We start from the raw sequence: 26,000 nt of genomic DNA, 5'->3' as shown, positions 1-26,000 counted from the left end.
GGAATTTTTCGGCAAAAGTCACGACAAGTTTTGACCCTGCGAAAGGCTGTTTCACGTCCTCCTCGCATTATAGCTACTGGTTCATAAACGTCAGCTGAAAACAGTCGAGAGAAACGGGCACGCAATGAAATTACTACGAGCAGCGGAATAAAGGGAGAAGAGACGCTGGTCCACTGTTGGACTGCTACCATAGAAATGTTACATGGCAATACGCAGAGCAATTACCGCGAAGCGATGAAAGACTGTCTGCACCGAGGCCCGTTAGCTCAGTCGGTTAGAGCGTCGTGCTAACAACGGGAAGGTCGTGGGTTCGATCCCCCACGGGCCACTACGATTTCACTCTTTCAAAAAGGCAACGCCGATTTCGGCGGGGAAGTATGGTAACAAAGAAATCGTCACATTGTGTGGGAGCTGATAGGGGACCAGAACGCGGCTTGTCGGGACGCGCTAAAACACTTCACTGGTCACAGCACGGTGAACACACAGTTTCTCGTCCGATCACCGCTACTGCGCGAAGCTGGGCGTTGTCAGTGCTTGGGCGGGTGACCGCCTGCGAACACTGGGCACTGCCGACAGTTTCAGTTCGTATTTCTCTTTCCTCTTCGGTTTCGGAGCTGCAGCGCTATTCGGTCAAGGGCACTGGCGCCACGTTATGCCTTTCGGTATGCCAAGTCGCGCCGTGCGGCCACAGTGAAATGAAGGAGCGTGTTGTAAAATTTTCAACAAAGAAAAAAAAAAAAAAAAAAAAAGGAATGTACCAGTAATAAAACTGAATTTGTCTGACAGAACATGTGACATCAGACAATACATGATAACAGGCAGCAGGTATTTACTTGAGGCATAAGTAATGTGGTGGCCGCCTCGCCATACCTCTCTCAGTCGTTTCGCGTGCTTGTCCTCTTGATATAGGCCGATTGGAGAGCGTCAGCTCTCGCGTCAGCTGAGCAAAGTCGAGACAAGTCGAGACTCAAGGGGAATCGACGCACACACTATAGGGTGGCCTGCAGCGAGTAAGAGGGCGAAAGAAAGATTAATTTAAAGACGCGTGGCAAAAGTACTCATACGCAAAAGTAAAAGCCGGCTGCGGTGGCCGGGAATCGAACCCGGATCAACTGCTTGGAAGGCAACTATGCTGACCATTACACCACCACCGCACGGTTTCCGTCCGCGCACGCCGCGCTGTGTCTGCTTCCCGCCTGTCGGCGGCGGCTCAAGGTGGTCGTAGCTGTAGGCGCATTACGGGGTAGGCGAGCGCATCCAGACAGCGTCTCTACGCACATTTCGCGTCCTTTGGCAAGAGTCGTCGCGCACGTGCGCCGCAAGAGTACTTAGGCGATCGCGTTCGGGCGTCATTTTTAAGCAGTGCAGTGCAGTTCAGGATTCAGCGTGTGTAGCATTCTCTCGAGAGGATGCGACGGCGCTGGACGGCAGTCCCACTTTCCCCTCAGACGTCTGCCGCGGAAAGCACCAGGAAGCTGTGAACTAGCTGAGCATCGGTGGTTCAGTGGTAGAATGCTCGCCTGCCACGCGGGCGGCCCGGGTTCGATTCCCGGCCGATGCATCATTTTGTTTTTTCTCCGATAGTGGTGCTGCGTGTCTTTCGCACTCGAACTGCGTGAGCCATGAGAATGAACCGCGGGATATCCGTGTGGGAATAACCGAACATGCAGCGCGCACGACTGCTCGTTTGGACTGTTGTGCGCTATTGTACATACTGGCGTCGGCCTAGCATCGCAAGTTGCCTGTCGCGCCGGGAATGCACGTGTAGCAACAGAAAAAAAATGAGCCACGAAGTGCAGACTCTCTACCACCGGTATTTGGTACTTACCGAGATTCCAGAAGGCGTGGCGATCGCCTGCCTCGGTAGCGCAGTAGGCAGCGCGTAAGTCTCATAATCTTAAGGTCGTGAGTTCGATCCTCACCCGGGGCATTTAATTTACTTTCGTCCACAGCTAAATCGACGGCTCTGGGGTTTGCGAAGGAGCGGAACACTTTGTACTTTGTTATCCTCAAGGCTTCAACGACTCAGCGTGATAATGTTTACTTCCCGTTATTACTACTTGCAGTTCTTATGTAAAATTTTCAAGGAAAAAAGTACTAGTAATAAAACTGAATTTCGTACGATATAACGTGTAAAGTCCCACAATGTATGACCTGCTGTATGATGACAGGCAGCAGGTATTTACTTGCGAAATAAGTAAATAAATATTACTACTTACAGCTTTGCTTTTCCTCCTACCCCTGTAACAACGAGGCATAAAGCAATGGATTGTGACTTTTGCCATGCGCGCCTCGCCATGGGCGCGCGAAAAGATGCTCGCAAACAGGGAACGTGCGACACGGAAAGCGAGTGGACCGGGTGTAAACCCCGAAGAAAATGTGCGCGTCCGGTGTGGTCTAGTGGCTAGGATACCTGGCTTTCACCCAGGAGGCCCGGGTTCGATTCCCGGTACCGGAACGGAATTTTTCGGCAAAAGTCACGACAAGTTTTGACCCTGCGAAAGGCTGTTTCACGTCCTCCTCGCATTATAGCTACTGGTTCATAAACGTCAGCTGAAAACAGTCGAGAGAAACGGGCACGCAATGAAATTACTACGAGCAGCGGAATAAAGGGAGAAGAGACGCTGGTCCACTGTTGGACTGCTACCATAGAAATGTTACATGGCAATACGCAGAGCAATTACCGCGAAGCGATGAAAGACTGTCTGCACCGAGGCCCGTTAGCTCAGTCGGTTAGAGCGTCGTGCTAACAACGGGAAGGTCGTGGGTTCGATCCCCCACGGGCCACTACGATTTCACTCTTTCAAAAAGGCAACGCCGATTTCGGCGGGGAAGTATGGTAACAAAGAAATCGTCACATTGTGTGGGAGCTGATAGGGGACCAGAACGCGGCTTGTCGGGACGCGCTAAAACACTTCACTGGTCACAGCACGGTGAACACACAGTTTCTCGTCCGATCACCGCTACTGCGCGAAGCTGGGCGTTGTCAGTGCTTGGGCGGGTGACCGCCTGCGAACACTGGGCACTGCCGACAGTTTCAGTTCGTATTTCTCTTTCCTCTTCGGTTTCGGAGCTGCAGCGCTATTCGGTCAAGGGCACTGGCGCCACGTTATGCCTTTCGGTATGCCAAGTCGCGCCGTGCGGCCACAGTGAAATGAAGGAGCGTGTTGTAAAATTTTCAACAAAGAAAAAAAAAAAAAAAAAAAAAGGAATGTACCAGTAATAAAACTGAATTTGTCTGACAGAACATGTGACATCAGACAATACATGATAACAGGCAGCAGGTATTTACTTGAGGCATAAGTAATGTGGTGGCCGCCTCGCCATACCTCTCTCAGTCGTTTCGCGTGCTTGTCCTCTTGATATAGGCCGATTGGAGAGCGTCAGCTCTCGCGTCAGCTGAGCAAAGTCGAGACAAGTCGAGACTCAAGGGGAATCGACGCACACACTATAGGGTGGCCTGCAGCGAGTAAGAGGGCGAAAGAAAGATTAATTTAAAGACGCGTGGCAAAAGTACTCATACGCAAAAGTAAAAGCCGGCTGCGGTGGCCGGGAATCGAACCCGGATCAACTGCTTGGAAGGCAACTATGCTGACCATTACACCACCACCGCACGGTTTCCGTCCGCGCACGCCGCGCTGTGTCTGCTTCCCGCCTGTCGGCGGCGGCTCAAGGTGGTCGTAGCTGTAGGCGCATTACGGGGTAGGCGAGCGCATCCAGACAGCGTCTCTACGCACATTTCGCGTCCTTTGGCAAGAGTCGTCGCGCACGTGCGCCGCAAGAGTACTTAGGCGATCGCGTTCGGGCGTCATTTTTAAGCAGTGCAGTGCAGTTCAGGATTCAGCGTGTGTAGCATTCTCTCGAGAGGATGCGACGGCGCTGGACGGCAGTCCCACTTTCCCCTCAGACGTCTGCCGCGGAAAGCACCAGGAAGCTGTGAACTAGCTGAGCATCGGTGGTTCAGTGGTAGAATGCTCGCCTGCCACGCGGGCGGCCCGGGTTCGATTCCCGGCCGATGCATCATTTTGTTTTTTCTCCGATAGTGGTGCTGCGTGTCTTTCGCACTCGAACTGCGTGAGCCATGAGAATGAACCGCGGGATATCCGTGTGGGAATAACCGAACATGCAGCGCGCACGACTGCTCGTTTGGACTGTTGTGCGCTATTGTACATACTGGCGTCGGCCTAGCATCGCAAGTTGCCTGTCGCGCCGGGAATGCACGTGTAGCAACAGAAAAAAAATGAGCCACGAAGTGCAGACTCTCTACCACCGGTATTTGGTACTTACCGAGATTCCAGAAGGCGTGGCGATCGCCTGCCTCGGTAGCGCAGTAGGCAGCGCGTAAGTCTCATAATCTTAAGGTCGTGAGTTCGATCCTCACCCGGGGCATTTAATTTACTTTCGTCCACAGCTAAATCGACGGCTCTGGGGTTTGCGAAGGAGCGGAACACTTTGTACTTTGTTATCCTCAAGGCTTCAACGACTCAGCGTGATAATGTTTACTTCCCGTTATTACTACTTGCAGTTCTTATGTAAAATTTTCAAGGAAAAAAGTACTAGTAATAAAACTGAATTTCGTACGATATAACGTGTAAAGTCCCACAATGTATGACCTGCTGTATGATGACAGGCAGCAGGTATTTACTTGCGAAATAAGTAAATAAATATTACTACTTACAGCTTTGCTTTTCCTCCTACCCCTGTAACAACGAGGCATAAAGCAATGGATTGTGACTTTTGCCATGCGCGCCTCGCCATGGGCGCGCGAAAAGATGCTCGCAAACAGGGAACGTGCGACACGGAAAGCGAGTGGACCGGGTGTAAACCCCGAAGAAAATGTGCGCGTCCGGTGTGGTCTAGTGGCTAGGATACCTGGCTTTCACCCAGGAGGCCCGGGTTCGATTCCCGGTACCGGAACGGAATTTTTCGGCAAAAGTCACGACAAGTTTTGACCCTGCGAAAGGCTGTTTCACGTCCTCCTCGCATTATAGCTACTGGTTCATAAACGTCAGCTGAAAACAGTCGAGAGAAACGGGCACGCAATGAAATTACTACGAGCAGCGGAATAAAGGGAGAAGAGACGCTGGTCCACTGTTGGACTGCTACCATAGAAATGTTACATGGCAATACGCAGAGCAATTACCGCGAAGCGATGAAAGACTGTCTGCACCGAGGCCCGTTAGCTCAGTCGGTTAGAGCGTCGTGCTAACAACGGGAAGGTCGTGGGTTCGATCCCCCCACGGGCCACTACGATTTCACTCTTCCAAAAAGGCAACGCCGATTTCGGCGGGGAAGTATGGTAACAAAGAAATCGTCACATTGTGTGGGAGCTGATAGGGGACCAGAACGCGGCTTGTCGGGACGCGCTAAAACACTTCACTGGTCACAGCACGGTGAACACACAGTTTCTCGTCCGATCACCGCTACTGCGCGAAGCTGGGCGTTGTCAGTGCTTGGGCGGGTGACCGCCTGCGAACACTGGGCACTGCCGACAGTTTCAGTTCGTATTTCTCTTTCCTCTTCGGTTTCGGAGCTGCAGCGCTATTCGGTCAAGGGCACTGGCGCCACGTTATGCCTTTCGGTATGCCAAGTCGCGCCGTGCGGCCACAGTGAAATGAAGGAGCGTGTTGTAAAATTTTCAACAAAGAAAAAAAAAAAAAAAAAAAAAGGAATGTACCAGTAATAAAACTGAATTTGTCTGACAGAACATGTGACATCAGACAATACATGATAACAGGCAGCAGGTATTTACTTGAGGCATAAGTAATGTGGTGGCCGCCTCGCCATACCTCTCTCAGTCGTTTCGCGTGCTTGTCCTCTTGATATAGGCCGATTGGAGAGCGTCAGCTCTCGCGTCAGCTGAGCAAAGTCGAGACAAGTCGAGACTCAAGGGGAATCGACGCACACACTATAGGGTGGCCTGCAGCGAGTAAGAGGGCGAAAGAAAGATTAATTTAAAGACGCGTGGCAAAAGTACTCATACGCAAAAGTAAAAGCCGGCTGCGGTGGCCGGGAATCGAACCCGGATCAACTGCTTGGAAGGCAACTATGCTGACCATTACACCACCACCGCACGGTTTCCGTCCGCGCACGCCGCGCTGTGTCTGCTTCCCGCCTGTCGGCGGCGGCTCAAGGTGGTCGTAGCTGTAGGCGCATTACGGGGTAGGCGAGCGCATCCAGACAGCGTCTCTACGCACATTTCGCGTCCTTTGGCAAGAGTCGTCGCGCACGTGCGCCGCAAGAGTACTTAGGCGATCGCGTTCGGGCGTCATTTTTAAGCAGTGCAGTGCAGTTCAGGATTCAGCGTGTGTAGCATTCTCTCGAGAGGATGCGACGGCGCTGGACGGCAGTCCCACTTTCCCCTCAGACGTCTGCCGCGGAAAGCACCAGGAAGCTGTGAACTAGCTGAGCATCGGTGGTTCAGTGGTAGAATGCTCGCCTGCCACGCGGGCGGCCCGGGTTCGATTCCCGGCCGATGCATCATTTTGTTTTTTCTCCGATAGTGGTGCTGCGTGTCTTTCGCACTCGAACTGCGTGAGCCATGAGAATGAACCGCGGGATATCCGTGTGGGAATAACCGAACATGCAGCGCGCACGACTGCTCGTTTGGACTGTTGTGCGCTATTGTACATACTGGCGTCGGCCTAGCATCGCAAGTTGCCTGTCGCGCCGGGAATGCACGTGTAGCAACAGAAAAAAAATGAGCCACGAAGTGCAGACTCTCTACCACCGGTATTTGGTACTTACCGAGATTCCAGAAGGCGTGGCGATCGCCTGCCTCGGTAGCGCAGTAGGCAGCGCGTAAGTCTCATAATCTTAAGGTCGTGAGTTCGATCCTCACCCGGGGCATTTAATTTACTTTCGTCCACAGCTAAATCGACGGCTCTGGGGTTTGCGAAGGAGCGGAACACTTTGTACTTTGTTATCCTCAAGGCTTCAACGACTCAGCGTGATAATGTTTACTTCCCGTTATTACTACTTGCAGTTCTTATGTAAAATTTTCAAGGAAAAAAGTACTAGTAATAAAACTGAATTTCGTACGATATAACGTGTAAAGTCCCACAATGTATGACCTGCTGTATGATGACAGGCAGCAGGTATTTACTTGCGAAATAAGTAAATAAATATTACTACTTACAGCTTTGCTTTTCCTCCTACCCCTGTAACAACGAGGCATAAAGCAATGGATTGTGACTTTTGCCATGCGCGCCTCGCCATGGGCGCGCGAAAAGATGCTCGCAAACAGGGAACGTGCGACACGGAAAGCGAGTGGACCGGGTGTAAACCCCGAAGAAAATGTGCGCGTCCGGTGTGGTCTAGTGGCTAGGATACCTGGCTTTCACCCAGGAGGCCCGGGTTCGATTCCCGGTACCGGAACGGAATTTTTCGGCAAAAGTCACGACAAGTTTTGACCCTGCGAAAGGCTGTTTCACGTCCTCCTCGCATTATAGCTACTGGTTCATAAACGTCAGCTGAAAACAGTCGAGAGAAACGGGCACGCAATGAAATTACTACGAGCAGCGGAATAAAGGGAGAAGAGACGCTGGTCCACTGTTGGACTGCTACCATAGAAATGTTACATGGCAATACGCAGAGCAATTACCGCGAAGCGATGAAAGACTGTCTGCACCGAGGCCCGTTAGCTCAGTCGGTTAGAGCGTCGTGCTAACAACGGGAAGGTCGTGGGTTCGATCCCCCACGGGCCACTACGATTTCACTCTTTCAAAAAGGCAACGCCGATTTCGGCGGGGAAGTATGGTAACAAAGAAATCGTCACATTGTGTGGGAGCTGATAGGGGACCAGAACGCGGCTTGTCGGGACGCGCTAAAACACTTCACTGGTCACAGCACGGTGAACACACAGTTTCTCGTCCGATCACCGCTACTGCGCGAAGCTGGGCGTTGTCAGTGCTTGGGCGGGTGACCGCCTGCGAACACTGGGCACTGCCGACAGTTTCAGTTCGTATTTCTCTTTCCTCTTCGGTTTCGGAGCTGCAGCGCTATTCGGTCAAGGGCACTGGCGCCACGTTATGCCTTTCGGTATGCCAAGTCGCGCCGTGCGGCCACAGTGAAATGAAGGAGCGTGTTGTAAAATTTTCAACAAAGAAAAAAAAAAAAAAAAAAAAAGGAATGTACCAGTAATAAAACTGAATTTGTCTGACAGAACATGTGACATCAGACAATACATGATAACAGGCAGCAGGTATTTACTTGAGGCATAAGTAATGTGGTGGCCGCCTCGCCATACCTCTCTCAGTCGTTTCGCGTGCTTGTCCTCTTGATATAGGCCGATTGGAGAGCGTCAGCTCTCGCGTCAGCTGAGCAAAGTCGAGACAAGTCGAGACTCAAGGGGAATCGACGCACACACTATAGGGTGGCCTGCAGCGAGTAAGAGGGCGAAAGAAAGATTAATTTAAAGACGCGTGGCAAAAGTACTCATACGCAAAAGTAAAAGCCGGCTGCGGTGGCCGGGAATCGAACCCGGATCAACTGCTTGGAAGGCAACTATGCTGACCATTACACCACCACCGCACGGTTTCCGTCCGCGCACGCCGCGCTGTGTCTGCTTCCCGCCTGTCGGCGGCGGCTCAAGGTGGTCGTAGCTGTAGGCGCATTACGGGGTAGGCGAGCGCATCCAGACAGCGTCTCTACGCACATTTCGCGTCCTTTGGCAAGAGTCGTCGCGCACGTGCGCCGCAAGAGTACTTAGGCGATCGCGTTCGGGCGTCATTTTTAAGCAGTGCAGTGCAGTTCAGGATTCAGCGTGTGTAGCATTCTCTCGAGAGGATGCGACGGCGCTGGACGGCAGTCCCACTTTCCCCTCAGACGTCTGCCGCGGAAAGCACCAGGAAGCTGTGAACTAGCTGAGCATCGGTGGTTCAGTGGTAGAATGCTCGCCTGCCACGCGGGCGGCCCGGGTTCGATTCCCGGCCGATGCATCATTTTGTTTTTTCTCCGATAGTGGTGCTGCGTGTCTTTCGCACTCGAACTGCGTGAGCCATGAGAATGAACCGCGGGATATCCGTGTGGGAATAACCGAACATGCAGCGCGCACGACTGCTCGTTTGGACTGTTGTGCGCTATTGTACATACTGGCGTCGGCCTAGCATCGCAAGTTGCCTGTCGCGCCGGGAATGCACGTGTAGCAACAGAAAAAAAATGAGCCACGAAGTGCAGACTCTCTACCACCGGTATTTGGTACTTACCGAGATTCCAGAAGGCGTGGCGATCGCCTGCCTCGGTAGCGCAGTAGGCAGCGCGTAAGTCTCATAATCTTAAGGTCGTGAGTTCGATCCTCACCCGGGGCATTTAATTTACTTTCGTCCACAGCTAAATCGACGGCTCTGGGGTTTGCGAAGGAGCGGAACACTTTGTACTTTGTTATCCTCAAGGCTTCAACGACTCAGCGTGATAATGTTTACTTCCCGTTATTACTACTTGCAGTTCTTATGTAAAATTTTCAAGGAAAAAAGTACTAGTAATAAAACTGAATTTCGTACGATATAACGTGTAAAGTCCCACAATGTATGACCTGCTGTATGATGACAGGCAGCAGGTATTTACTTGCGAAATAAGTAAATAAATATTACTACTTACAGCTTTGCTTTTCCTCCTACCCCTGTAACAACGAGGCATAAAGCAATGGATTGTGACTTTTGCCATGCGCGCCTCGCCATGGGCGCGCGAAAAGATGCTCGCAAACAGGGAACGTGCGACACGGAAAGCGAGTGGACCGGGTGTAAACCCCGAAGAAAATGTGCGCGTCCGGTGTGGTCTAGTGGCTAGGATACCTGGCTTTCACCCAGGAGGCCCGGGTTCGATTCCCGGTACCGGAACGGAATTTTTCGGCAAAAGTCACGACAAGTTTTGACCCTGCGAAAGGCTGTTTCACGTCCTCCTCGCATTATAGCTACTGGTTCATAAACGTCAGCTGAAAACAGTCGAGAGAAACGGGCACGCAATGAAATTACTACGAGCAGCGGAATAAAGGGAGAAGAGACGCTGGTCCACTGTTGGACTGCTACCATAGAAATGTTACATGGCAATACGCAGAGCAATTACCGCGAAGCGATGAAAGACTGTCTGCACCGAGGCCCGTTAGCTCAGTCGGTTAGAGCGTCGTGCTAACAACGGGAAGGTCGTGGGTTCGATCCCCCACGGGCCACTACGATTTCACTCTTTCAAAAAGGCAACGCCGATTTCGGCGGGGAAGTATGGTAACAAAGAAATCGTCACATTGTGTGGGAGCTGATAGGGGACCAGAACGCGGCTTGTCGGGACGCGCTAAAACACTTCACTGGTCACAGCACGGTGAACACACAGTTTCTCGTCCGATCACCGCTACTGCGCGAAGCTGGGCGTTGTCAGTGCTTGGGCGGGTGACCGCCTGCGAACACTGGGCACTGCCGACAGTTTCAGTTCGTATTTCTCTTTCCTCTTCGGTTTCGGAGCTGCAGCGCTATTCGGTCAAGGGCACTGGCGCCACGTTATGCCTTTCGGTATGCCAAGTCGCGCCGTGCGGCCACAGTGAAATGAAGGAGCGTGTTGTAAAATTTTCAACAAAGAAAAAAAAAAAAAAAAAAAAAGGAATGTACCAGTAATAAAACTGAATTTGTCTGACAGAACATGTGACATCAGACAATACATGATAACAGGCAGCAGGTATTTACTTGAGGCATAAGTAATGTGGTGGCCGCCTCGCCATACCTCTCTCAGTCGTTTCGCGTGCTTGTCCTCTTGATATAGGCCGATTGGAGAGCGTCAGCTCTCGCGTCAGCTGAGCAAAGTCGAGACAAGTCGAGACTCAAGGGGAATCGACGCACACACTATAGGGTGGCCTGCAGCGAGTAAGAGGGCGAAAGAAAGATTAATTTAAAGACGCGTGGCAAAAGTACTCATACGCAAAAGTAAAAGCCGGCTGCGGTGGCCGGGAATCGAACCCGGATCAACTGCTTGGAAGGCAACTATGCTGACCATTACACCACCACCGCACGGTTTCCGTCCGCGCACGCCGCGCTGTGTCTGCTTCCCGCCTGTCGGCGGCGGCTCAAGGTGGTCGTAGCTGTAGGCGCATTACGGGGTAGGCGAGCGCATCCAGACAGCGTCTCTACGCACATTTCGCGTCCTTTGGCAAGAGTCGTCGCGCACGTGCGCCGCAAGAGTACTTAGGCGATCGCGTTCGGGCGTCATTTTTAAGCAGTGCAGTGCAGTTCAGGATTCAGCGTGTGTAGCATTCTCTCGAGAGGATGCGACGGCGCTGGACGGCAGTCCCACTTTCCCCTCAGACGTCTGCCGCGGAAAGCACCAGGAAGCTGTGAACTAGCTGAGCATCGGTGGTTCAGTGGTAGAATGCTCGCCTGCCACGCGGGCGGCCCGGGTTCGATTCCCGGCCGATGCATCATTTTGTTTTTTCTCCGATAGTGGTGCTGCGTGTCTTTCGCACTCGAACTGCGTGAGCCATGAGAATGAACCGCGGGATATCCGTGTGGGAATAACCGAACATGCAGCGCGCACGACTGCTCGTTTGGACTGTTGTGCGCTATTGTACATACTGGCGTCGGCCTAGCATCGCAAGTTGCCTGTCGCGCCGGGAATGCACGTGTAGCAACAGAAAAAAAATGAGCCACGAAGTGCAGACTCTCTACCACCGGTATTTGGTACTTACCGAGATTCCAGAAGGCGTGGCGATCGCCTGCCTCGGTAGCGCAGTAGGCAGCGCGTAAGTCTCATAATCTTAAGGTCGTGAGTTCGATCCTCACCCGGGGCATTTAATTTACTTTCGTCCACAGCTAAATCGACGGCTCTGGGGTTTGCGAAGGAGCGGAACACTTTGTACTTTGTTATCCTCAAGGCTTCAACGACTCAGCGTGATAATGTTTACTTCCCGTTATTACTACTTGCAGTTCTTATGTAAAATTTTCAAGGAAAAAAGTACTAGTAATAAAACTGAATTTCGTACGATATAACGTGTAAAGTCCCACAATGTATGACCTGCTGTATGATGACAGGCAGCAGGTATTTACTTGCGAAATAAGTAAATAAATATTACTACTTACAGCTTTGCTTTTCCTCCTACCCCTGTAACAACGAGGCATAAAGCAATGGATTGTGACTTTTGCCATGCGCGCCTCGCCATGGGCGCGCGAAAAGATGCTCGCAAACAGGGAACGTGCGACACGGAAAGCGAGTGGACCGGGTGTAAACCCCGAAGAAAATGTGCGCGTCCGGTGTGGTCTAGTGGCTAGGATACCTGGCTTTCACCCAGGAGGCCCGGGTTCGATTCCCGGTACCGGAACGGAATTTTTCGGCAAAAGTCACGACAAGTTTTGACCCTGCGAAAGGCTGTTTCACGTCCTCCTCGCATTATAGCTACTGGTTCATAAACGTCAGCTGAAAACAGTCGAGAGAAACGGGCACGCAATGAAATTACTACGAGCAGCGGAATAAAGGGAGAAGAGACGCTGGTCCACTGTTGGACTGCTACCATAGAAATGTTACATGGCAATACGCAGAGCAATTACCGCGAAGCGATGAAAGACTGTCTGCACCGAGGCCCGTTAGCTCAGTCGGTTAGAGCGTCGTGCTAACAACGGGAAGGTCGTGGGTTCGATCCCCCACGGGCCACTACGATTTCACTCTTTCAAAAAGGCAACGCCGATTTCGGCGGGGAAGTATGGTAACAAAGAAATCGTCACATTGTGTGGGAGCTGATAGGGGACCAGAACGCGGCTTGTCGGGACGCGCTAAAACACTTCACTGGTCACAGCACGGTGAACACACAGTTTCTCGTCCGATCACCGCTACTGCGCGAAGCTGGGCGTTGTCAGTGCTTGGGCGGGTGACCGCCTGCGAACACTGGGCACTGCCGACAGTTTCAGTTCGTATTTCTCTTTCCTCTTCGGTTTCGGAGCTGCAGCGCTATTCGGTCAAGGGCACTGGCGCCACGTTATGCCTTTCGGTATGCCAAGTCGCGCCGTGCGGCCACAGTGAAATGAAGGAGCGTGTTGTAAAATTTTCAACAAAGAAAAAAAAAAAAAAAAAAAAAAGGAATGTACCAGTAATAAAACTGAATTTGTCTGACAGAACATGTGACATCAGACAATACATGATAACAGGCAGCAGGTATTTACTTGAGGCATAAGTAATGTGGTGGCCGCCTCGCCATACCTCTCTCAGTCGTTTCGCGTGCTTGTCCTCTTGATATAGGCCGATTGGAGAGCGTCAGCTCTCGCGTCAGCTGAGCAAAGTCGAGACAAGTCGAGACTCAAGGGGAATCGACGCACACACTATAGGGTGGCCTGCAGCGAGTAAGAGGGCGAAAGAAAGATTAATTTAAAGACGCGTGGCAAAAGTACTCATACGCAAAAGTAAAAGCCGGCTGCGGTGGCCGGGAATCGAACCCGGATCAACTGCTTGGAAGGCAACTATGCTGACCATTACACCACCACCGCACGGTTTCCGTCCGCGCACGCCGCGCTGTGTCTGCTTCCCGCCTGTCGGCGGCGGCTCAAGGTGGTCGTAGCTGTAGGCGCATTACGGGGTAGGCGAGCGCATCCAGACAGCGTCTCTACGCACATTTCGCGTCCTTTGGCAAGAGTCGTCGCGCACGTGCGCCGCAAGAGTACTTAGGCGATCGCGTTCGGGCGTCATTTTTAAGCAGTGCAGTGCAGTTCAGGATTCAGCGTGTGTAGCATTCTCTCGAGAGGATGCGACGGCGCTGGACGGCAGTCCCACTTTCCCCTCAGACGTCTGCCGCGGAAAGCACCAGGAAGCTGTGAACTAGCTGAGCATCGGTGGTTCAGTGGTAGAATGCTCGCCTGCCACGCGGGCGGCCCGGGTTCGATTCCCGGCCGATGCATCATTTTGTTTTTTCTCCGATAGTGGTGCTGCGTGTCTTTCGCACTCGAACTGCGTGAGCCATGAGAATGAACCGCGGGATATCCGTGTGGGAATAACCGAACATGCAGCGCGCACGACTGCTCGTTTGGACTGTTGTGCGCTATTGTACATACTGGCGTCGGCCTAGCATCGCAAGTTGCCTGTCGCGCCGGGAATGCACGTGTAGCAACAGAAAAAAAATGAGCCACGAAGTGCAGACTCTCTACCACCGGTATTTGGTACTTACCGAGATTCCAGAAGGCGTGGCGATCGCCTGCCTCGGTAGCGCAGTAGGCAGCGCGTAAGTCTCATAATCTTAAGGTCGTGAGTTCGATCCTCACCCGGGGCATTTAATTTACTTTCGTCCACAGCTAAATCGACGGCTCTGGGGTTTGCGAAGGAGCGGAACACTTTGTACTTTGTTATCCTCAAGGCTTCAACGACTCAGCGTGATAATGTTTACTTCCCGTTATTACTACTTGCAGTTCTTATGTAAAATTTTCAAGGAAAAAAGTACTAGTAATAAAACTGAATTTCGTACGATATAACGTGTAAAGTCCCACAATGTATGACCTGCTGTATGATGACAGGCAGCAGGTATTTACTTGCGAAATAAGTAAATAAATATTACTACTTACAGCTTTGCTTTTCCTCCTACCCCTGTAACAACGAGGCATAAAGCAATGGATTGTGACTTTTGCCATGCGCGCCTCGCCATGGGCGCGCGAAAAGATGCTCGCAAACAGGGAACGTGCGACACGGAAAGCGAGTGGACCGGGTGTAAACCCCGAAGAAAATGTGCGCGTCCGGTGTGGTCTAGTGGCTAGGATACCTGGCTTTCACCCAGGAGGCCCGGGTTCGATTCCCGGTACCGGAACGGAATTTTTCGGCAAAAGTCACGACAAGTTTTGACCCTGCGAAAGGCTGTTTCACGTCCTCCTCGCATTATAGCTACTGGTTCATAAACGTCAGCTGAAAACAGTCGAGAGAAACGGGCACGCAATGAAATTACTACGAGCAGCGGAATAAAGGGAGAAGAGACGCTGGTCCACTGTTGGACTGCTACCATAGAAATGTTACATGGCAATACGCAGAGCAATTACCGCGAAGCGATGAAAGACTGTCTGCACCGAGGCCCGTTAGCTCAGTCGGTTAGAGCGTCGTGCTAACAACGGGAAGGTCGTGGGTTCGATCCCCCACGGGCCACTACGATTTCACTCTTTCAAAAAGGCAACGCCGATTTCGGCGGGGAAGTATGGTAACAAAGAAATCGTCACATTGTGTGGGAGCTGATAGGGGACCAGAACGCGGCTTGTCGGGACGCGCTAAAACACTTCACTGGTCACAGCACGGTGAACACACAGTTTCTCGTCCGATCACCGCTACTGCGCGAAGCTGGGCGTTGTCAGTGCTTGGGCGGGTGACCGCCTGCGAACACTGGGCACTGCCGACAGTTTCAGTTCGTATTTCTCTTTCCTCTTCGGTTTCGGAGCTGCAGCGCTATTCGGTCAAGGGCACTGGCGCCACGTTATGCCTTTCGGTATGCCAAGTCGCGCCGTGCGGCCACAGTGAAATGAAGGAGCGTGTTGTAAAATTTTCAACAAAGAAAAAAAAAAAAAAAAAAAAAGGAATGTACCAGTAATAAAACTGAATTTGTCTGACAGAACATGTGACATCAGACAATACATGATAACAGGCAGCAGGTATTTACTTGAGGCATAAGTAATGTGGTGGCCGCCTCGCCATACCTCTCTCAGTCGTTTCGCGTGCTTGTCCTCTTGATATAGGCCGATTGGAGAGCGTCAGCTCTCGCGTCAGCTGAGCAAAGTCGAGACAAGTCGAGACTCAAGGGGAATCGACGCACACACTATAGGGTGGCCTGCAGCGAGTAAGAGGGCGAAAGAAAGATTAATTTAAAGACGCGTGGCAAAAGTACTCATACGCAAAAGTAAAAGCCGGCTGCGGTGGCCGGGAATCGAACCCGGATCAACTGCTTGGAAGGCAACTATGCTGACCATTACACCACCACCGCACGGTTTCCGTCCGCGCACGCCGCGCTGTGTCTGCTTCCCGCCTGTCGGCGGCGGCTCAAGGTGGTCGTAGCTGTAGGCGCATTACGGGGTAGGCGAGCGCATCCAGACAGCGTCTCTACGCACATTTCGCGTCCTTTGGCAAGAGTCGTCGCGCACGTGCGCCGCAAGAGTACTTAGGCGATCGCGTTCGGGCGTCATTTTTAAGCAGTGCAGTGCAGTTCAGGATTCAGCGTGTGTAGCATTCTCTCGAGAGGATGCGACGGCGCTGGACGGCAGTCCCACTTTCCCCTCAGACGTCTGCCGCGGAAAGCACCAGGAAGCTGTGAACTAGCTGAGCATCGGTGGTTCAGTGGTAGAATGCTCGCCTGCCACGCGGGCGGCCCGGGTTCGATTCCCGGCCGATGCATCATTTTGTTTTTTCTCCGATAGTGGTGCTGCGTGTCTTTCGCACTCGAACTGCGTGAGCCATGAGAATGAACCGCGGGATATCCGTGTGGGAATAACCGAACATGCAGCGCGCACGACTGCTCGTTTGGACTGTTGTGCGCTATTGTACATACTGGCGTCGGCCTAGCATCGCAAGTTGCCTGTCGCGCCGGGAATGCACGTGTAGCAACAGAAAAAAAATGAGCCACGAAGTGCAGACTCTCTACCACCGGTATTTGGTACTTACCGAGATTCCAGAAGGCGTGGCGATCGCCTGCCTCGGTAGCGCAGTAGGCAGCGCGTAAGTCTCATAATCTTAAGGTCGTGAGTTCGATCCTCACCCGGGGCATTTAATTTACTTTCGTCCACAGCTAAATCGACGGCTCTGGGGTTTGCGAAGGAGCGGAACACTTTGTACTTTGTTATCCTCAAGGCTTCAACGACTCAGCGTGATAATGTTTACTTCCCGTTATTACTACTTGCAGTTCTTATGTAAAATTTTCAAGGAAAAAAGTACTAGTAATAAAACTGAATTTCGTACGATATAACGTGTAAAGTCCCACAATGTATGACCTGCTGTATGATGACAGGCAGCAGGTATTTACTTGCGAAATAAGTAAATAAATATTACTACTTACAGCTTTGCTTTTCCTCCTACCCCTGTAACAACGAGGCATAAAGCAATGGATTGTGACTTTTGCCATGCGCGCCTCGCCATGGGCGCGCGAAAAGATGCTCGCAAACAGGGAACGTGCGACACGGAAAGCGAGTGGACCGGGTGTAAACCCCGAAGAAAATGTGCGCGTCCGGTGTGGTCTAGTGGCTAGGATACCTGGCTTTCACCCAGGAGGCCCGGGTTCGATTCCCGGTACCGGAACGGAATTTTTCGGCAAAAGTCACGACAAGTTTTGACCCTGCGAAAGGCTGTTTCACGTCCTCCTCGCATTATAGCTACTGGTTCATAAACGTCAGCTGAAAACAGTCGAGAGAAACGGGCACGCAATGAAATTACTACGAGCAGCGGAATAAAGGGAGAAGAGACGCTGGTCCACTGTTGGACTGCTACCATAGAAATGTTACATGGCAATACGCAGAGCAATTACCGCGAAGCGATGAAAGACTGTCTGCACCGAGGCCCGTTAGCTCAGTCGGTTAGAGCGTCGTGCTAACAACGGGAAGGTCGTGGGTTCGATCCCCCACGGGCCACTACGATTTCACTCTTTCAAAAAGGCAACGCCGATTTCGGCGGGGAAGTATGGTAACAAAGAAATCGTCACATTGTGTGGGAGCTGATAGGGGACCAGAACGCGGCTTGTCGGGACGCGCTAAAACACTTCACTGGTCACAGCACGGTGAACACACAGTTTCTCGTCCGATCACCGCTACTGCGCGAAGCTGGGCGTTGTCAGTGCTTGGGCGGGTGACCGCCTGCGAACACTGGGCACTGCCGACAGTTTCAGTTCGTATTTCTCTTTCCTCTTCGGTTTCGGAGCTGCAGCGCTATTCGGTCAAGGGCACTGGCGCCACGTTATGCCTTTCGGTATGCCAAGTCGCGCCGTGCGGCCACAGTGAAATGAAGGAGCGTGTTGTAAAATTTTCAACAAAGAAAAAAAAAAAAAAAAAAAAAGGAATGTACCAGTAATAAAACTGAATTTGTCTGACAGAACATGTGACATCAGACAATACATGATAACAGGCAGCAGGTATTTACTTGAGGCATAAGTAATGTGGTGGCCGCCTCGCCATACCTCTCTCAGTCGTTTCGCGTGCTTGTCCTCTTGATATAGGCCGATTGGAGAGCGTCAGCTCTCGCGTCAGCTGAGCAAAGTCGAGACAAGTCGAGACTCAAGGGGAATCGACGCACACACTATAGGGTGGCCTGCAGCGAGTAAGAGGGCGAAAGAAAGATTAATTTAAAGACGCGTGGCAAAAGTACTCATACGCAAAAGTAAAAGCCGGCTGCGGTGGCCGGGAATCGAACCCGGATCAACTGCTTGGAAGGCAACTATGCTGACCATTACACCACCACCGCACGGTTTCCGTCCGCGCACGCCGCGCTGTGTCTGCTTCCCGCCTGTCGGCGGCGGCTCAAGGTGGTCGTAGCTGTAGGCGCATTACGGGGTAGGCGAGCGCATCCAGACAGCGTCTCTACGCACATTTCGCGTCCTTTGGCAAGAGTCGTCGCGCACGTGCGCCGCAAGAGTACTTAGGCGATCGCGTTCGGGCGTCATTTTTAAGCAGTGCAGTGCAGTTCAGGATTCAGCGTGTGTAGCATTCTCTCGAGAGGATGCGACGGCGCTGGACGGCAGTCCCACTTTCCCCTCAGACGTCTGCCGCGGAAAGCACCAGGAAGCTGTGAACTAGCTGAGCATCGGTGGTTCAGTGGTAGAATGCTCGCCTGCCACGCGGGCGGCCCGGGTTCGATTCCCGGCCGATGCATCATTTTGTTTTTTCTCCGATAGTGGTGCTGCGTGTCTTTCGCACTCGAACTGCGTGAGCCATGAGAATGAACCGCGGGATATCCGTGTGGGAATAACCGAACATGCAGCGCGCACGACTGCTCGTTTGGACTGTTGTGCGCTATTGTACATACTGGCGTCGGCCTAGCATCGCAAGTTGCCTGTCGCGCCGGGAATGCACGTGTAGCAACAGAAAAAAAATGAGCCACGAAGTGCAGACTCTCTACCACCGGTATTTGGTACTTACCGAGATTCCAGAAGGCGTGGCGATCGCCTGCCTCGGTAGCGCAGTAGGCAGCGCGTAAGTCTCATAATCTTAAGGTCGTGAGTTCGATCCTCACCCGGGGCATTTAATTTACTTTCGTCCACAGCTAAATCGACGGCTCTGGGGTTTGCGAAGGAGCGGAACACTTTGTACTTTGTTATCCTCAAGGCTTCAACGACTCAGCGTGATAATGTTTACTTCCCGTTATTACTACTTGCAGTTCTTATGTAAAATTTTCAAGGAAAAAAGTACTAGTAATAAAACTGAATTTCGTACGATATAACGTGTAAAGTCCCACAATGTATGACCTGCTGTATGATGACAGGCAGCAGGTATTTACTTGCGAAATAAGTAAATAAATATTACTACTTACAGCTTTGCTTTTCCTCCTACCCCTGTAACAACGAGGCATAAAGCAATGGATTGTGACTTTTGCCATGCGCGCCTCGCCATGGGCGCGCGAAAAGATGCTCGCAAACAGGGAACGTGCGACACGGAAAGCGAGTGGACCGGGTGTAAACCCCGAAGAAAATGTGCGCGTCCGGTGTGGTCTAGTGGCTAGGATACCTGGCTTTCACCCAGGAGGCCCGGGTTCGATTCCCGATACCGGAACGGAATTTTTCGGCAAAAGTCACGACAAGTTTTGACCCTGCGAAAGGCTGTTTCACGTCCTCCTCGCATTATAGCTACTGGTTCATAAACGTCAGCTGAAAACAGTCGAGAGAAACGGGCACGCAATGAAATTACTACGAGCAGCGGAATAAAGGGAGAAGAGACGCTGGTCCACTGTTGGACTGCTACCATAGAAATGTTACATGGCAATACGCAGAGCAATTACCGCGAAGCGATGAAAGACTGTCTGCACCGAGGCCCGTTAGCTCAGTCGGTTAGAGCGTCGTGCTAACAACGGGAAGGTCGTGGGTTCGATCCCCCACGGGCCACTACGATTTCACTCTTTCAAAAAGGCAACGCCGATTTCGGCGGGGAAGTATGGTAACAAAGAAATCGTCACATTGTGTGGGAGCTGATAGGGGACCAGAACGCGGCTTGTCGGGACGCGCTAAAACACTTCACTGGTCACAGCACGGTGAACACACAGTTTCTCGTCCGATCACCGCTACTGCGCGAAGCTGGGCGTTGTCAGTGCTTGGGCGGGTGACCGCCTGCGAACACTGGGCACTGCCGACAGTTTCAGTTCGTATTTCTCTTTCCTCTTCGGTTTCGGAGCTGCAGCGCTATTCGGTCAAGGGCACTGGCGCCACGTTATGCCTTTCGGTATGCCAAGTCGCGCCGTGCGGCCACAGTGAAATGAAGGAGCGTGTTGTAAAATTTTCAACAAAGAAAAAAAAAAAAAAAAAAAAAGGAATGTACCAGTAATAAAACTGAATTTGTCTGACAGAACATGTGACATCAGACAATACATGATAACAGGCAGCAGGTATTTACTTGAGGCATAAGTAATGTGGTGGCCGCCTCGCCATACCTCTCTCAGTCGTTTCGCGTGCTTGTCCTCTTGATATAGGCCGATTGGAGAGCGTCAGCTCTCGCGTCAGCTGAGCAAAGTCGAGACAAGTCGAGACTCAAGGGGAATCGACGCACACACTATAGGGTGGCCTGCAGCGAGTAAGAGGGCGAAAGAAAGATTAATTTAAAGACGCGTGGCAAAAGTACTCATACGCAAAAGTAAAAGCCGGCTGCGGTGGCCGGGAATCGAACCCGGATCAACTGCTTGGAAGGCAACTATGCTGACCATTACACCACCACCGCACGGTTTCCGTCCGCGCACGCCGCGCTGTGTCTGCTTCCCGCCTGTCGGCGGCGGCTCAAGGTGGTCGTAGCTGTAGGCGCATTACGGGGTAGGCGAGCGCATCCAGACAGCGTCTCTACGCACATTTCGCGTCCTTTGGCAAGAGTCGTCGCGCACGTGCGCCGCAAGAGTACTTAGGCGATCGCGTTCGGGCGTCATTTTTAAGCAGTGCAGTGCAGTTCAGGATTCAGCGTGTGTAGCATTCTCTCGAGAGGATGCGACGGCGCTGGACGGCAGTCCCACTTTCCCCTCAGACGTCTGCCGCGGAAAGCACCAGGAAGCTGTGAACTAGCTGAGCATCGGTGGTTCAGTGGTAGAATGCTCGCCTGCCACGCGGGCGGCCCGGGTTCGATTCCCGGCCGATGCATCATTTTGTTTTTTCTCCGATAGTGGTGCTGCGTGTCTTTCGCACTCGAACTGCGTGAGCCATGAGAATGAACCGCGGGATATCCGTGTGGGAATAACCGAACATGCAGCGCGCACGACTGCTCGTTTGGACTGTTGTGCGCTATTGTACATACTGGCGTCGGCCTAGCATCGCAAGTTGCCTGTCGCGCCGGGAATGCACGTGTAGCAACAGAAAAAAAATGAGCCACGAAGTGCAGACTCTCTACCACCGGTATTTGGTACTTACCGAGATTCCAGAAGGCGTGGCGATCGCCTGCCTCGGTAGCGCAGTAGGCAGCGCGTAAGTCTCATAATCTTAAGGTCGTGAGTTCGATCCTCACCCGGGGCATTTAATTTACTTTCGTCCACAGCTAAATCGACGGCTCTGGGGTTTGCGAAGGAGCGGAACACTTTGTACTTTGTTATCCTCAAGGCTTCAACGACTCAGCGTGATAATGTTTACTTCCCGTTATTACTACTTGCAGTTCTTATGTAAAATTTTCAAGGAAAAAAGTACTAGTAATAAAACTGAATTTCGTACGATATAACGTGTAAAGTCCCACAATGTATGACCTGCTGTATGATGACAGGCAGCAGGTATTTACTTGCGAAATAAGTAAATAAATATTACTACTTACAGCTTTGCTTTTCCTCCTACCCCTGTAACAACGAGGCATAAAGCAATGGATTGTGACTTTTGCCATGCGCGCCTCGCCATGGGCGCGCGAAAAGATGCTCGCAAACAGGGAACGTGCGACACGGAAAGCGAGTGGACCGGGTGTAAACCCCGAAGAAAATGTGCGCGTCCGGTGTGGTCTAGTGGCTAGGATACCTGGCTTTCACCCAGGAGGCCCGGGTTCGATTCCCGGTACCGGAACGGAATTTTTCGGCAAAAGTCACGACAAGTTTTGACCCTGCGAAAGGCTGTTTCACGTCCTCCTCGCATTATAGCTACTGGTTCATAAACGTCAGCTGAAAACAGTCGAGAGAAACGGGCACGCAATGAAATTACTACGAGCAGCGGAATAAAGGGAGAAGAGACGCTGGTCCACTGTTGGACTGCTACCATAGAAATGTTACATGGCAATACGCAGAGCAATTACCGCGAAGCGATGAAAGACTGTCTGCACCGAGGCCCGTTAGCTCAGTCGGTTAGAGCGTCGTGCTAACAACGGGAAGGTCGTGGGTTCGATCCCCCACGGGCCACTACGATTTCACTCTTTCAAAAAGGCAACGCCGATTTCGGCGGGGAAGTATGGTAACAAAGAAATCGTCACATTGTGTGGGAGCTGATAGGGGACCAGAACGCGGCTTGTCGGGACGCGCTAAAACACTTCACTGGTCACAGCACGGTGAACACACAGTTTCTCGTCCGATCACCGCTACTGCGCGAAGCTGGGCGTTGTCAGTGCTTGGGCGGGTGACCGCCTGCGAACACTGGGCACTGCCGACAGTTTCAGTTCGTATTTCTCTTTCCTCTTCGGTTTCGGAGCTGCAGCGCTATTCGGTCAAGGGCACTGGCGCCACGTTATGCCTTTCGGTATGCCAAGTCGCGCCGTGCGGCCACAGTGAAATGAAGGAGCGTGTTGTAAAATTTTCAACAAAGAAAAAAAAAAAAAAAAAAAAAGGAATGTACCAGTAATAAAACTGAATTTGTCTGACAGAACATGTGACATCAGACAATACATGATAACAGGCAGCAGGTATTTACTTGAGGCATAAGTAATGTGGTGGCCGCCTCGCCATACCTCTCTCAGTCGTTTCGCGTGCTTGTCCTCTTGATATAGGCCGATTGGAGAGCGTCAGCTCTCGCGTCAGCTGAGCAAAGTCGAGACAAGTCGAGACTCAAGGGGAATCGACGCACACACTATAGGGTGGCCTGCAGCGAGTAAGAGGGCGAAAGAAAGATTAATTTAAAGACGCGTGGCAAAAGTACTCATACGCAAAAGTAAAAGCCGGCTGCGGTGGCCGGGAATCGAACCCGGATCAACTGCTTGGAAGGCAACTATGCTGACCATTACACCACCACCGCACGGTTTCCGTCCGCGCACGCCGCGCTGTGTCTGCTTCCCGCCTGTCGGCGGCGGCTCAAGGTGGTCGTAGCTGTAGGCGCATTACGGGGTAGGCGAGCGCATCCAGACAGCGTCTCTACGCACATTTCGCGTCCTTTGGCAAGAGTCGTCGCGCACGTGCGCCGCAAGAGTACTTAGGCGATCGCGTTCGGGCGTCATTTTTAAGCAGTGCAGTGCAGTTCAGGATTCAGCGTGTGTAGCATTCTCTCGAGAGGATGCGACGGCGCTGGACGGCAGTCCCACTTTCCCCTCAGACGTCTGCCGCGGAAAGCACCAGGAAGCTGTGAACTAGCTGAGCATCGGTGGTTCAGTGGTAGAATGCTCGCCTGCCACGCGGGCGGCCCGGGTTCGATTCCCGGCCGATGCATCATTTTGTTTTTTCTCCGATAGTGGTGCTGCGTGTCTTTCGCACTCGAACTGCGTGAGCCATGAGAATGAACCGCGGGATATCCGTGTGGGAATAACCGAACATGCAGCGCGCACGACTGCTCGTTTGGACTGTTGTGCGCTATTGTACATACTGGCGTCGGCCTAGCATCGCAAGTTGCCTGTCGCGCCGGGAATGCACGTGTAGCAACAGAAAAAAAATGAGCCACGAAGTGCAGACTCTCTACCACCGGTATTTGGTACTTACCGAGATTCCAGAAGGCGTGGCGATCGCCTGCCTCGGTAGCGCAGTAGGCAGCGCGTAAGTCTCATAATCTTAAGGTCGTGAGTTCGATCCTCACCCGGGGCATTTAATTTACTTTCGTCCACAGCTAAATCGACGGCTCTGGGGTTTGCGAAGGAGCGGAACACTTTGTACTTTGTTATCCTCAAGGCTTCAACGACTCAGCGTGATAATGTTTACTTCCCGTTATTACTACTTGCAGTTCTTATGTAAAATTTTCAAGGAAAAAAGTACTAGTAATAAAACTGAATTTCGTACGATATAACGTGTAAAGTCCCACAATGTATGACCTGCTGTATGATGACAGGCAGCAGGTATTTACTTGCGAAATAAGTAAATAAATATTACTACTTACAGCTTTGCTTTTCCTCCTACCCCTGTAACAACGAGGCATAAAGCAATGGATTGTGACTTTTGCCATGCGCGCCTCGCCATGGGCGCGCGAAAAGATGCTCGCAAACAGGGAACGTGCGACACGGAAAGCGAGTGGACCGGGTGTAAACCCCGAAGAAAATGTGCGCGTCCGGTGTGGTCTAGTGGCTAGGATACCTGGCTTTCACCCAGGAGGCCCGGGTTCGATTCCCGGTACCGGAACGGAATTTTTCGGCAAAAGTCACGACAAGTTTTGACCCTGCGAAAGGCTGTTTCACGTCCTCCTCGCATTATAGCTACTGGTTCATAAACGTCAGCTGAAAACAGTCGAGAGAAACGGGCACGCAATGAAATTACTACGAGCAGCGGAATAAAGGGAGAAGAGACGCTGGTCCACTGTTGGACTGCTACCATAGAAATGTTACATGGCAATACGCAGAGCAATTACCGCGAAGCGATGAAAGACTGTCTGCACCGAGGCCCGTTAGCTCAGTCGGTTAGAGCGTCGTGCTAACAACGGGAAGGTCGTGGGTTCGATCCCCCACGGGCCACTACGATTTCACTCTTTCAAAAAGGCAACGCCGATTTCGGCGGGGAAGTATGGTAACAAAGAAATCGTCACATTGTGTGGGAGCTGATAGGGGACCAGAACGCGGCTTGTCGGGACGCGCTAAAACACTTCACTGGTCACAGCACGGTGAACACACAGTTTCTCGTCCGATCACCGCTACTGCGCGAAGCTGGGCGTTGTCAGTGCTTGGGCGGGTGACCGCCTGCGAACACTGGGCACTGCCGACAGTTTCAGTTCGTATTTCTCTTTCCTCTTCGGTTTCGGAGCTGCAGCGCTATTCGGTCAAGGGCACTGGCGCCACGTTATGCCTTTCGGTATGCCAAGTCGCGCCGTGCGGCCACAGTGAAATGAAGGAGCGTGTTGTAAAATTTTCAACAAAGAAAAAAAAAAAAAAAAAAAAAAGGAATGTACCAGTAATAAAACTGAATTTGTCTGACAGAACATGTGACATCAGACAATACATGATAACAGGCAGCAGGTATTTACTTGAGGCATAAGTAATGTGGTGGCCGCCTCGCCATACCTCTCTCAGTCGTTTCGCGTGCTTGTCCTCTTGATATAGGCCGATTGGAGAGCGTCAGCTCTCGCGTCAGCTGAGCAAAGTCGAGACAAGTCGAGACTCAAGGGGAATCGACGCACACACTATAGGGTGGCCTGCAGCGAGTAAGAGGGCGAAAGAAAGATTAATTTAAAGACGCGTGGCAAAAGTACTCATACGCAAAAGTAAAAGCCGGCTGCGGTGGCCGGGAATCGAACCCGGATCAACTGCTTGGAAGGCAACTATGCTGACCATTACACCACCACCGCACGGTTTCCGTCCGCGCACGCCGCGCTGTGTCTGCTTCCCGCCTGTCGGCGGCGGCTCAAGGTGGTCGTAGCTGTAGGCGCATTACGGGGTAGGCGAGCGCATCCAGACAGCGTCTCTACGCACATTTCGCGTCCTTTGGCAAGAGTCGTCGCGCACGTGCGCCGCAAGAGTACTTAGGCGATCGCGTTCGGGCGTCATTTTTAAGCAGTGCAGTGCAGTTCAGGATTCAGCGTGTGTAGCATTCTCTCGAGA

The 26,000-nt window shown here is 52.0% G+C and overlaps 52 non-coding genes across 52 annotated transcripts; 41 read left to right on the top strand and 11 right to left on the bottom strand.

Moving 5' to 3' along the window:
- The first annotated feature begins 255 nt into the window (after positions 1-255).
- On the top strand, positions 256-328 carry Trnav-aac. The gene has a single exon. It is a non-coding gene; the product is annotated as a tRNA-Val (tRNA).
- Positions 329-1,082: 754 nt separating this feature from the next.
- Positions 1,083-1,154, bottom strand: Trnag-ucc. Its single transcript has one exon. It is a non-coding gene; the product is annotated as a tRNA-Gly (tRNA).
- A 336-nt stretch (positions 1,155-1,490) lies between these two features.
- Trnag-gcc lies at positions 1,491-1,561 on the top strand. Its single transcript has one exon. It is a non-coding gene; the product is annotated as a tRNA-Gly (tRNA).
- Positions 1,562-1,857: 296 nt separating this feature from the next.
- Trnam-cau lies at positions 1,858-1,930 on the top strand. The gene has a single exon. It is a non-coding gene; the product is annotated as a tRNA-Met (tRNA).
- A 456-nt stretch (positions 1,931-2,386) lies between these two features.
- Positions 2,387-2,458, top strand: Trnae-uuc. Its single transcript has one exon. It is a non-coding gene; the product is annotated as a tRNA-Glu (tRNA).
- Positions 2,459-2,714: 256 nt separating this feature from the next.
- Positions 2,715-2,787, top strand: Trnav-aac. Its single transcript has one exon. It is a non-coding gene; the product is annotated as a tRNA-Val (tRNA).
- A 754-nt stretch (positions 2,788-3,541) lies between these two features.
- Trnag-ucc lies at positions 3,542-3,613 on the bottom strand. Its single transcript has one exon. It is a non-coding gene; the product is annotated as a tRNA-Gly (tRNA).
- A 336-nt stretch (positions 3,614-3,949) lies between these two features.
- On the top strand, positions 3,950-4,020 carry Trnag-gcc. Its single transcript has one exon. It is a non-coding gene; the product is annotated as a tRNA-Gly (tRNA).
- A 296-nt stretch (positions 4,021-4,316) lies between these two features.
- Trnam-cau lies at positions 4,317-4,389 on the top strand. The gene has a single exon. It is a non-coding gene; the product is annotated as a tRNA-Met (tRNA).
- A 456-nt stretch (positions 4,390-4,845) lies between these two features.
- Positions 4,846-4,917, top strand: Trnae-uuc. The gene has a single exon. It is a non-coding gene; the product is annotated as a tRNA-Glu (tRNA).
- Positions 4,918-5,173: 256 nt separating this feature from the next.
- On the top strand, positions 5,174-5,247 carry Trnav-aac. The gene has a single exon. It is a non-coding gene; the product is annotated as a tRNA-Val (tRNA).
- Positions 5,248-6,001: 754 nt separating this feature from the next.
- Trnag-ucc lies at positions 6,002-6,073 on the bottom strand. The gene has a single exon. It is a non-coding gene; the product is annotated as a tRNA-Gly (tRNA).
- A 336-nt stretch (positions 6,074-6,409) lies between these two features.
- Positions 6,410-6,480, top strand: Trnag-gcc. Its single transcript has one exon. It is a non-coding gene; the product is annotated as a tRNA-Gly (tRNA).
- A 296-nt stretch (positions 6,481-6,776) lies between these two features.
- On the top strand, positions 6,777-6,849 carry Trnam-cau. The gene has a single exon. It is a non-coding gene; the product is annotated as a tRNA-Met (tRNA).
- A 456-nt stretch (positions 6,850-7,305) lies between these two features.
- Positions 7,306-7,377, top strand: Trnae-uuc. The gene has a single exon. It is a non-coding gene; the product is annotated as a tRNA-Glu (tRNA).
- A 256-nt stretch (positions 7,378-7,633) lies between these two features.
- Positions 7,634-7,706, top strand: Trnav-aac. Its single transcript has one exon. It is a non-coding gene; the product is annotated as a tRNA-Val (tRNA).
- A 754-nt stretch (positions 7,707-8,460) lies between these two features.
- On the bottom strand, positions 8,461-8,532 carry Trnag-ucc. The gene has a single exon. It is a non-coding gene; the product is annotated as a tRNA-Gly (tRNA).
- Positions 8,533-8,868: 336 nt separating this feature from the next.
- Positions 8,869-8,939, top strand: Trnag-gcc. Its single transcript has one exon. It is a non-coding gene; the product is annotated as a tRNA-Gly (tRNA).
- Positions 8,940-9,235: 296 nt separating this feature from the next.
- Trnam-cau lies at positions 9,236-9,308 on the top strand. Its single transcript has one exon. It is a non-coding gene; the product is annotated as a tRNA-Met (tRNA).
- A 456-nt stretch (positions 9,309-9,764) lies between these two features.
- On the top strand, positions 9,765-9,836 carry Trnae-uuc. Its single transcript has one exon. It is a non-coding gene; the product is annotated as a tRNA-Glu (tRNA).
- Positions 9,837-10,092: 256 nt separating this feature from the next.
- Positions 10,093-10,165, top strand: Trnav-aac. Its single transcript has one exon. It is a non-coding gene; the product is annotated as a tRNA-Val (tRNA).
- Positions 10,166-10,919: 754 nt separating this feature from the next.
- Trnag-ucc lies at positions 10,920-10,991 on the bottom strand. The gene has a single exon. It is a non-coding gene; the product is annotated as a tRNA-Gly (tRNA).
- Positions 10,992-11,327: 336 nt separating this feature from the next.
- Trnag-gcc lies at positions 11,328-11,398 on the top strand. The gene has a single exon. It is a non-coding gene; the product is annotated as a tRNA-Gly (tRNA).
- A 296-nt stretch (positions 11,399-11,694) lies between these two features.
- Trnam-cau lies at positions 11,695-11,767 on the top strand. The gene has a single exon. It is a non-coding gene; the product is annotated as a tRNA-Met (tRNA).
- A 456-nt stretch (positions 11,768-12,223) lies between these two features.
- On the top strand, positions 12,224-12,295 carry Trnae-uuc. The gene has a single exon. It is a non-coding gene; the product is annotated as a tRNA-Glu (tRNA).
- Positions 12,296-12,551: 256 nt separating this feature from the next.
- Trnav-aac lies at positions 12,552-12,624 on the top strand. The gene has a single exon. It is a non-coding gene; the product is annotated as a tRNA-Val (tRNA).
- A 755-nt stretch (positions 12,625-13,379) lies between these two features.
- Positions 13,380-13,451, bottom strand: Trnag-ucc. The gene has a single exon. It is a non-coding gene; the product is annotated as a tRNA-Gly (tRNA).
- A 336-nt stretch (positions 13,452-13,787) lies between these two features.
- Positions 13,788-13,858, top strand: Trnag-gcc. The gene has a single exon. It is a non-coding gene; the product is annotated as a tRNA-Gly (tRNA).
- A 296-nt stretch (positions 13,859-14,154) lies between these two features.
- Positions 14,155-14,227, top strand: Trnam-cau. Its single transcript has one exon. It is a non-coding gene; the product is annotated as a tRNA-Met (tRNA).
- Positions 14,228-14,683: 456 nt separating this feature from the next.
- Trnae-uuc lies at positions 14,684-14,755 on the top strand. Its single transcript has one exon. It is a non-coding gene; the product is annotated as a tRNA-Glu (tRNA).
- Positions 14,756-15,011: 256 nt separating this feature from the next.
- Positions 15,012-15,084, top strand: Trnav-aac. Its single transcript has one exon. It is a non-coding gene; the product is annotated as a tRNA-Val (tRNA).
- Positions 15,085-15,838: 754 nt separating this feature from the next.
- On the bottom strand, positions 15,839-15,910 carry Trnag-ucc. Its single transcript has one exon. It is a non-coding gene; the product is annotated as a tRNA-Gly (tRNA).
- Positions 15,911-16,246: 336 nt separating this feature from the next.
- On the top strand, positions 16,247-16,317 carry Trnag-gcc. The gene has a single exon. It is a non-coding gene; the product is annotated as a tRNA-Gly (tRNA).
- A 296-nt stretch (positions 16,318-16,613) lies between these two features.
- On the top strand, positions 16,614-16,686 carry Trnam-cau. Its single transcript has one exon. It is a non-coding gene; the product is annotated as a tRNA-Met (tRNA).
- A 456-nt stretch (positions 16,687-17,142) lies between these two features.
- Trnae-uuc lies at positions 17,143-17,214 on the top strand. The gene has a single exon. It is a non-coding gene; the product is annotated as a tRNA-Glu (tRNA).
- Positions 17,215-17,470: 256 nt separating this feature from the next.
- Trnav-aac lies at positions 17,471-17,543 on the top strand. Its single transcript has one exon. It is a non-coding gene; the product is annotated as a tRNA-Val (tRNA).
- A 754-nt stretch (positions 17,544-18,297) lies between these two features.
- Trnag-ucc lies at positions 18,298-18,369 on the bottom strand. Its single transcript has one exon. It is a non-coding gene; the product is annotated as a tRNA-Gly (tRNA).
- A 336-nt stretch (positions 18,370-18,705) lies between these two features.
- Positions 18,706-18,776, top strand: Trnag-gcc. The gene has a single exon. It is a non-coding gene; the product is annotated as a tRNA-Gly (tRNA).
- A 296-nt stretch (positions 18,777-19,072) lies between these two features.
- Trnam-cau lies at positions 19,073-19,145 on the top strand. The gene has a single exon. It is a non-coding gene; the product is annotated as a tRNA-Met (tRNA).
- Positions 19,146-19,601: 456 nt separating this feature from the next.
- Trnae-uuc lies at positions 19,602-19,673 on the top strand. The gene has a single exon. It is a non-coding gene; the product is annotated as a tRNA-Glu (tRNA).
- Positions 19,674-19,929: 256 nt separating this feature from the next.
- Trnav-aac lies at positions 19,930-20,002 on the top strand. Its single transcript has one exon. It is a non-coding gene; the product is annotated as a tRNA-Val (tRNA).
- A 754-nt stretch (positions 20,003-20,756) lies between these two features.
- Positions 20,757-20,828, bottom strand: Trnag-ucc. Its single transcript has one exon. It is a non-coding gene; the product is annotated as a tRNA-Gly (tRNA).
- Positions 20,829-21,164: 336 nt separating this feature from the next.
- Trnag-gcc lies at positions 21,165-21,235 on the top strand. Its single transcript has one exon. It is a non-coding gene; the product is annotated as a tRNA-Gly (tRNA).
- A 296-nt stretch (positions 21,236-21,531) lies between these two features.
- On the top strand, positions 21,532-21,604 carry Trnam-cau. Its single transcript has one exon. It is a non-coding gene; the product is annotated as a tRNA-Met (tRNA).
- A 456-nt stretch (positions 21,605-22,060) lies between these two features.
- Positions 22,061-22,132, top strand: Trnae-uuc. The gene has a single exon. It is a non-coding gene; the product is annotated as a tRNA-Glu (tRNA).
- A 256-nt stretch (positions 22,133-22,388) lies between these two features.
- On the top strand, positions 22,389-22,461 carry Trnav-aac. The gene has a single exon. It is a non-coding gene; the product is annotated as a tRNA-Val (tRNA).
- Positions 22,462-23,215: 754 nt separating this feature from the next.
- Positions 23,216-23,287, bottom strand: Trnag-ucc. Its single transcript has one exon. It is a non-coding gene; the product is annotated as a tRNA-Gly (tRNA).
- Positions 23,288-23,623: 336 nt separating this feature from the next.
- Trnag-gcc lies at positions 23,624-23,694 on the top strand. The gene has a single exon. It is a non-coding gene; the product is annotated as a tRNA-Gly (tRNA).
- A 296-nt stretch (positions 23,695-23,990) lies between these two features.
- Trnam-cau lies at positions 23,991-24,063 on the top strand. Its single transcript has one exon. It is a non-coding gene; the product is annotated as a tRNA-Met (tRNA).
- A 456-nt stretch (positions 24,064-24,519) lies between these two features.
- Positions 24,520-24,591, top strand: Trnae-uuc. The gene has a single exon. It is a non-coding gene; the product is annotated as a tRNA-Glu (tRNA).
- Positions 24,592-24,847: 256 nt separating this feature from the next.
- Positions 24,848-24,920, top strand: Trnav-aac. The gene has a single exon. It is a non-coding gene; the product is annotated as a tRNA-Val (tRNA).
- A 755-nt stretch (positions 24,921-25,675) lies between these two features.
- On the bottom strand, positions 25,676-25,747 carry Trnag-ucc. Its single transcript has one exon. It is a non-coding gene; the product is annotated as a tRNA-Gly (tRNA).
- Positions 25,748-26,000: the final 253 nt, after the last annotated feature.

The sequence above is a fragment of the Schistocerca piceifrons genome, chromosome 2, assembly GCF_021461385.2.
Source record: "Schistocerca piceifrons isolate TAMUIC-IGC-003096 chromosome 2, iqSchPice1.1, whole genome shotgun sequence".
Classification (NCBI taxonomy): domain Eukaryota; kingdom Metazoa; phylum Arthropoda; class Insecta; order Orthoptera; family Acrididae; genus Schistocerca; species Schistocerca piceifrons.
This window is presented reverse-complemented; position numbering and strand designations above follow the sequence as displayed.